Source organism: Protopterus annectens, chromosome 9.part0 (genome assembly GCF_019279795.1).
Source record: "Protopterus annectens isolate FY-2018-M chromosome 9.part0, PAN1.0, whole genome shotgun sequence".
Taxonomy (NCBI): Eukaryota; Metazoa; Chordata; order Ceratodontiformes; family Protopteridae; genus Protopterus; species Protopterus annectens.
In genome coordinates this window covers 1,183,880,734-1,183,889,217 of record NC_056743.1, presented here as the reverse complement: position 1 = coordinate 1,183,889,217, position 8,484 = coordinate 1,183,880,734, and the positions used below count along the sequence as shown (strand labels likewise).

General features: G+C 39.7%; 1 protein-coding gene across 2 annotated transcripts in view; it reads left to right on the top strand.

Annotated features, from left to right (window-relative positions):
- The first annotated feature begins 635 nt into the window (after positions 1 to 635).
- The window catches only part of CARNS1 (carnosine synthase 1), a 1,286,143-nt gene continuing 1,278,294 nt past the window's right edge, over positions 636 to 8,484 (top strand). Inside the window, exon 1 of one of the 2 annotated variants that reach the window (XM_044084075.1) lies at positions 636 to 706. The gene's annotated coding sequence lies outside the window, so the exon portion shown is untranslated. The remainder of the gene's footprint in view (positions 707 to 8,484) is intronic. The other variant, XM_044084074.1, reaches the window with a different exon arrangement.

Sequence of the window (8,484 nt, the reverse complement as noted above, 5' to 3'; positions counted from 1 at the left end):
GCCACTTTCTACTCAAGTACACACCATTGCATGGGTATACAAATTCTTAGTTATGAGTAAATTTGGTGTTAAATGACTGGAAATGCAGAAAATGGTAATCTCTGTCTCATTCTCTCTCTTTTATCATCCAGACATGATCAAATCAGACCCGCAAACACCAGCTAAGCAGACATGAGCCTGTTTTTGTTGTATGTAGAAATAACATGCATCTGCATGCATGAAAGAATACAAATGAAAAGAAAAACTTCCCCCTTGGCCTACTTCACTTATGCATCCCACATTCACTGGCTGAGGCACTCATTTTAAGACTGATTCAATAGCTTAAACAAAGAATCATTGCAAGATCCTGTCACTGCAGACTTGACTCAGGTAAAGGAAGGTACAGGAAAGTCACAGACAAAGGAAGTTCATTGTAGACATCATATAACCAAGGTCACAGACGAGTTGATGGTCCAAACTAATATGTAGCAGCATAATACAAACTAAAAAAATCCAAACTGTATGCTTTACTTTGATAACATAATCCTCAGAGATTTCCCAGGCTACAGTCCCTGCCTCTATCCTTAGAGTCCCCTCCCACATTTGCTTGGTGCTGCCTCTCCTGACAGAGGCATCTGTTCCTTCCCTGCATAGCCACACGGTCAACTGTCACAGAGCTCGCTGCTGTTCAGGACATTTCTGGTCCTTCCTGCATCTTTGCAAAAAGGTAAGGGGACTGTGTGGAAAAAAATGTGTTTATACCAAGCCACTGTCTTTGCTTAATTGCTGAGCTATAATCAGGCTTTTTCTGCAGAACATGTATACTTTATAAGGGTAGTTTTTCATTAGTCCAGTGCTCTGTTAGGTTTTTCCTTCACTCAAACCATTTCCTTTCTTGCTACTATTTAGACTGTATTTTTTGCTAATTCTTTATATAGTGTTTATTATACGGAGAGATAAAGAAGACAGGAAACAGACATAAGTGTGGTCAATCCATTACTGTATCAGTGATCATTCATCCTGTAGTATCTAATTTCTGATACACCTGCTTCTATGAGTAACAAATATAATGTTGAACTGTCAAGTATTTGCTTTCAGTAGTTTTTCCATGTTGAGACAAGAGACAAAGATTGCAAGAAGTACGCAGCTGCATCTTGTGAAGAACGTATTCGTTAAATGAAAAAGTAAATGAGGGAGAAGAGATGCAGCTAATGATTATAACAAGACTCCAGCAACAGATGGAAAGTCTCTTACTTTAACCCTTAATGCTTACTTGTCCCATGCTAAGAAGATTGTCCTTAATTTTACAATCTTAGAACCTCTCCGGTTAGAAAAGGTGCTTTTCAGTTATAATGTTCAGCAAACTGTCCTGCTACGCTCCAACTACCTCATGCTTACTGGTGGGGTGAAATCTGTTCAAGTACTGCAGAGTAATGCATGCTTATACAGCTTATACACTGTAGAACAAACTGTGTGTGTGTGTGTGTGTGTGTGTGTGTGTGTGTGTGTGTGTGTGTGTGTGTGTGTGTGTGTGTGTGTGTGTGTGTGTGTGTGTGTTGGTTTCTATGTTTCATTTGTTACTACAATAACACTATCAGCTCCTAATATAGGGCACAATAAAATAAAAAACGATTTCTTGCATTATCATTGGTACCGGAAAAAAAAAAATCTCCACCAGCATTCATAATTGGAATTTAGCGGAGCTCTCCTTTTATATCAGTGTGGACTGTAAATTAAACAACCACCTGTATACTAACAAACTATGTGATTCTTCTTTTGCAGTGACTTTATCAATGGCATACATAAAAGCCTTGTTTCAGTAATCTGTTGCTGAAATAGTGTCTACCACAAACAGGAAGGCTAAACCAATATCCAGCTGAAGTGATATGCAAGCATAAATACAAAAATGGATGAAAACCCCGCTTTTTAATTCATTCTCTGCAGCCCACTTCCCCAAAACTTTGTAGTGAACTTTAAACTGTACATTTTGCAGTTCTCCAACCCTCTATATTCTTAAAATGTACTGGTGACATCAAACCTTTAAATTCAAAGCTGGACAAGTGAAATCCCTGATATCGACCTAGACTTTCTACTACAGGGAAGGTCAGCCCTGCACTCCCAAAATTAGAATAAATGTTTCCAAGGTCTCTGAATGACATTTTCAAAATCCATGCACACCACCTGTCCTGTGTAAGAATGTGCCTTTGTTGATGTCTGTTACTCTACCTCAACTGTATGTGTGTGTGGTGGAGTGGGAAGAACAGGTTCTAATTTTATAATTCTACAATACTCCTCTTTTGCCTGTTTGCTTACTGTGAGTGACAGTAACAATATGTATGTTTGTGACTGCATATGCACTGGGGACTATATGCATATATGCATATGCATGCACGTGGTAACTGTGTGCATGTGTATTTTATATATGGGGGGGGATTCCTACAAGTAAATACAGGAAATCTGGTTGGCTTCAAACTTCCTGATTAAACTTCCAATATTACTATTCTATGACTTTGCTTGACGCATTTTGGTTGGAGTAACTATGTGGTGCAGTGTCAATGTGGGCAGAAGACAGTTCTGCACACTCTTGGGTATTTCTTCTTTCCTTGCAGTCCTTACAAAGCAATACACAGTTGTGTGTTCTGTAGCAGCTGTGCCTGAGAAACTACTTTTGGATCAACCATGTCTCGAAATATCATTAAGAAAATATGAGAGTCAGGGTGTAGGCTCTGGGAGTTTGTGTGCACGTATTTATAAAATCTCCAAATTAATCTAATTTGAAATGTGAATGCTGACTACTAAGACTGCCTCATTCAGTTACAGTAATTAATTCTCCTAATTACTGGTGTACCCAGTCCCACCTACTCGGCTTCCCATTATTCTCTTAAAAAACCCTGAGGGGCTACTGTTCCTTTGCTCATGCTCCTGCCTCTGATAATATTGCCAATAAAATGCAATACATTATTTCCTGGGCTCCCTAACAGAAGTCAAGGGCAGATTTTGTGAGTCACAAGACTTTGAAAAATAAGATTGAAATAAAAAGCAGCAAATTTCAAAACTTGCTTTTATATCTTTACATTTTTCCTGACATTGGGCTGTGTCCCCAACCCCCTGCTATGTACATATACTAAGTTTTGAGATCACTGTTCCTCTAAGTAGAAGGAATACCCCAAAGTATTGTAGCTTCAGATTTGGTACATATCCCCCCCCCATTTCAAAGTTTATTTTCATTACTTCCAAGTACCACAATTATGGTCATCAGAGTTATAACAGGCATCTGCTTTCTTGCACACTTTTTGCCAATATTACTACTAGAATTGCACATGTTTCTGTACCCATTATCCGAAATATCCTTGAATTAATATTTATATAGTCTATTTGTGTTACTAATTACTGTTTTAGTTTATAAATGGAGATTTTCTTTCAGGAGCCTGCAGTGAAACTAATTATAATCAGAAGAATAAAGTCTAACTATGACTCAAGTTCAAATCAATGCGGCTATTGGAAAAAAAATGACAAGATGCAGCCTACTCACTTCTCCTGGGGAGAAGGAGATTGGTGATAAGTGTCCCAGGGCATGTTCTCCACCTGAAATCCCTGGAGGGGCTATGGGGTTGTATCACTAGTGGAAACAAATGACAATGGCCTGCCCATGACCGCTGCCCACCCACTACTTTGGCTAATGTAGGCATGTTCAATGTGAGAACAGAACCACCGATCTTAAAGGTAAGACTCCTCTAATGACTGCTTGGATGACAGCTATGGCATGGCTGTATACGTGTTCCACAAACAGGAATGAACACGTGACAGCAGCCATAGTGGTGGCTTGATAGTCAGCACACTATGGGAGAAAAATAAAACAAAGATAAGTGCATGCTCATGTATGTGTCCACTCTCATGTGTATGCATATATATATATATATATATATATATATATATACATATGCATATCTCATACCTCTTAACCTCTTACCCCAAGAATTCTGGACAAAGCCCAAAAAAATGTAGGGACAAAGGCCCAAAATCAGGGACAGATTTTAAGTGTTGCTCTTATAAACTTAAAAGTAGCTAGAATAACAGGATTTGCATTGGCATGCATTTTTTGAAGGAGAAAGTAGTCTGAAATTCAAATCATTGTTATTATTTAGTGATTTCAATCAGCGATTTGACAAAAAAACACAAATTGAAAAGACCAAAAATATGAGACAAAAGTGTGAAATTTCCACAAAATTCTGGACAGCTGAGAGGTATGATATAAAGATATATATATATATATATACATGGGTCTACTTCACTTAACCTAAATTTCATTTGACTGACACCCATTTGATCGACACCCAACTGACCTAAATTTCATTTGACCAAAAACTCATTTGACTGACACCCATGTCAACGACATGTAAGACAGACTTGTTGTGGGTTTTCTTTCATCTGTGACTTGTTTGTGATAAAAAGAATTACTGTAACTTATAGTGCTGACTGTTAGAATTCTAATAGTCATAAAGAAAGTAGTGCTATAGTGTTTCTAAATGTGGGTTTTTCTATTTACATTTTTATGGGAAGTATCTAAACTAATTTGGCAAATGTTTTGTGCGTTCCCAGCATTAGTGGCAGTGTGTAGAGTACTGTAAGGCAAATTAAAGGTATATGCCCTTTTCCCCACTGTAGTGTGATCCTGGAGTTAGTATATATAATTAGGGGGAGTGTGGAGGGTATAGCCACCCACCTAGTTTGGTTGTATATTGTCCCGTTTCTGTTAAAAGGGTTAGTAAGTAGTTTTTAAGTTCGGGAAAGGGTTAGCTATTGGTGTTATAAGTGTGCTTGTCTATGGTTTAAAATTTAGTATGTTGCAATTCAGCATTGTAAGCTGTCGGTAAAATAAATGGGTTAGTCAAATAAGTTTTAGGTCAAATGAAATTTAGGTCATTTGGGTATCGGTCAAATGAAATTTAGGTCAAGTGAAGTAGACCCATATATATATATATATATATATATACACATACACACACAAACACACACTCACACACACACACACACACACACACACACACACACACACACACACACACACACACACACACACACACATATATATATATATATATATATATGCCATTTCTTTGCATTTAAAGTGTTTTTTGATTGTATCTGCTTTGTTTTCTGAAAAAAACAAAAAAAAAACAGAAAAAATATACTTGTTTTCCTGCCTTTCTAAGCTAGTATAGTCCAGTTTTCAGGTTAGTGCTGAATTCAGGGCTGTGTTACAAGTTTCTGTGTTTGCCCATACCTTACTTGGATAGAAGGACGTTTGTCTGTTCACTGTGAGAGAGGGAGCTTTGAGCAGCCTATCTGTCCCTGGAGGAGTGGTTTCAGCCCAGAAATTAGTAGTTTTTTGGCCATTTTGGTCTAATTTCTATCTCTTTCATTTCCCTGCTATAAAACCCACATTTGCAAGTTTTTGTGCTAGTATACAGCTCAGCAAGCTCCTGCCTGGTGCCCTGCAGAGTTCTACAGCAGCAGAGAGACAAAAGAAAGACTTTGGAGTAATTAAGTATCATGTTTCTGCCTTTTCTTGCTGCCTTTAGCTAATTCTGCCTAAAACACTGATTTTCTAGAGTTTCTGTGATTTAAAAAGCTTGTTTCAGCTACATATTGCACTTATTTTACTGCCTGCACTTTAACAAAGTTGTTTTTGTGTTTAAATTACCTGTTTAACTGTTGTAGGCTACACACTCAAGTGTGATAGCCATTTCTGTACATTTAAAGTGTTTTTTTGATTGTATCTGCTTTATTTTCTGAAAAAAAACAAAAAAACAAAAAAAAATACATACTTGTTTTCCCACCTTTCTAAGCTAGTATAGTCCAGTTTTCAGTTAGTGCTGAATTCAGGGCTGTGTTACAAGTTTCTGTGTTTGCCCATACCTTACTTGGATAGAAGGAAGTTTCTCTGTTCACTGTGAGAGGGGGAGCTTTGAGCAGCCTATCTGTCCCTGGAGGAGTGGTTTCAGCCCAGAAATTAGTAGTTTATTGGCCATTTTGGGCTAATTTCTATCACTTTCATTTCCCTGATATAAAACCCGCATTTGCGCGGTTTTGCGCACTGGGCAGTGCCAGTTAGCTGGGGTATAACTATTTACGGCTCCACAAAGTTTACTCTTCAATTTTTCCCTTAGAACTAGACAAACTTTCAACTTAAGCACTCAAACCATTCATTTCTGATACCGGCACTTGCTCAAAACTCATAGCAAGCAGTAATAAACCTTAGCACTAGACTCCCCCTATATTGTAGAGAAGGACAAGGCTCTTTATTCGACCTTCCCAGCCAATCAGTAAAACAGTTCACTGTACCTATCCAGGCATGTCCAATGGGCAGTTTCAGGTGTACTCTCCGGTCCAACTGGTGAAACTAGGCATTTTGAGGCAATGTTACAATTGCCTCATGTACACAGACAACCCTCTCCTCCTTCCACCAAACACTAATACATGCGAGAGATGCAATTATGCAGCCAAACTGGAGGCTAAGCTCTCTCAACCCAAGACTGGACCAGGCAGCCAAGAGGAGAAGGGAATTACTTGCATCACACCACCAGTCTCACATAGATCTATGAAACCAGCATAGGCAAAAAACACACATAAATACACGAAAACATAATCTGAGGCTCTAAATAAAAATCTGCAGAAGCAACAGAGACCTCCAAAGCAGACATCCAAGCAACCTCCACCCCCCCAACACAAACCATGAAACACATACTTCACAGAACCAGTGTGCCACAAAATCACTGCCCTTAAGGCAAAATAACATACCCAACACACTAGTAATAGGTGACTCTATAGTCAGGCACACTGATGTCCCACTCACTAGGCTGAACAAGGAGAAGGTTACTGTTAGCTGCCTGTCGAGTGCCAGGATCTGCCATATAACACAAGCACTCAGGTCACTCCAGAACAAGTACAAATATGACTCTGTCATTGTCCATGTTAGTGTGAATGACCTGAGCCGTACCACCCTGGACTACATGAAAAGAGACATGGAGGAGCTCTCTGATCACGTAGCCTAGGCCTGTACGACCCTGACCCTGGGTAGCATCCTGCTCTCACCAAGAATTATACCATGGTATAGAGAAAAAAATTATCAATTTCAACAATTGGCTAAGTTTCTGGTGTCATTCAAAGGGGATCCAGTGTCTGTCAGCCTGGGATGACATGCTCAACAAGCCACGCTGCTTCGCTAGAGATGGCTTGCACCTGTCACCCTTAGGCTTTCGAATACTGGCCAAGGCTCCTGCCACCCCCATAGAGCCTTTTTTGGGCAAGGCTCAAAAGACAAACCGACTGCCGTAAATAGCACAAGTAACAAAAAACTGTGGGTAATGCTACTCAATGCCAGAAGTCTAAACCTCAAAATGCACGCACTCTAGGCACTCCTCAGTATGGAGAAAATTGATATATGTGCAGTAACAGAAACCTGGTTTAAAGCTCCAGAGAGCCCCCCAGCACTACCAGGCTACAACTCATATCATACATTTCGGCCACAAAACCTGGACTGAAATACAAAAGGCGGGGGAGTATCCATATTCATCAAGGATACCCACACCTCCAGGTTAGTGGCACAGCACGATGCTTCAGAGATCATCCACGTACAACTAGTAATGGGAAAACTGCTACTCAAATTATAGCTTGCTACAGATCACCCACCATGCCCCAGGACCCCACTCCGCATTCCTGGAAACACTGGGAAACATAAAGGTCCTACTAAACACCCTGATATTGGGTGATTTCAATTACCCAAACATTAACTGGGAGAACTACTCAAGTACAAACTCCCTTCCCCAACATTTCCTAGAATTTATAAACTCAAAATGCCCTGGATCAACTGGTCATCATTACCCACCAGAGGTGACAACATATTGGACCTGGTTATCACCAACATGGGCGACCGGTGTTCCACACCAGAGGTCCAACCCCTCGCTGGTTAGATCTGTCCATAAACTAATCAATCTGGATATCCACATTCCACCACCACCCCAGGTGAAAGAAACCACCATGAAAAACTTTTCAAAAGCAAACTTAAAGTTACTTAAGACCAAGGTGGGAAGTTTCAATGCCCCCGTGCTAAAGAATAATGCTGTCCAAGCTGCAAAATCCTTTACTAATGCACTCTACGGGCACCTACAAGAATGCATGGATCATGCTATCCCAAACAAAACCAAGACTCACTCCTCCAAATAAGGAAACTAGTCTGGTGGACCCCTGCCATAAACAAGCTATACAACAGAAGGAGGAAACTAGTACAGAAAAGAGTAAAATCCCAAGAAGGGAAGATATCCCTGATCAGTACCAGCAAGAAACTATGTTCCCTCATAAAATCATCCAAGGCTAACTTCGAAAAAAAAATTGCCATGGACTCCAAAGACAACCACAAGGCATTCTTTAGCTATGTCAAGAATCTAAGTGGCAATTTTCAGATCTGCTGAAAGTTAGTGCAGAACAGCACAAAATATACTGAAC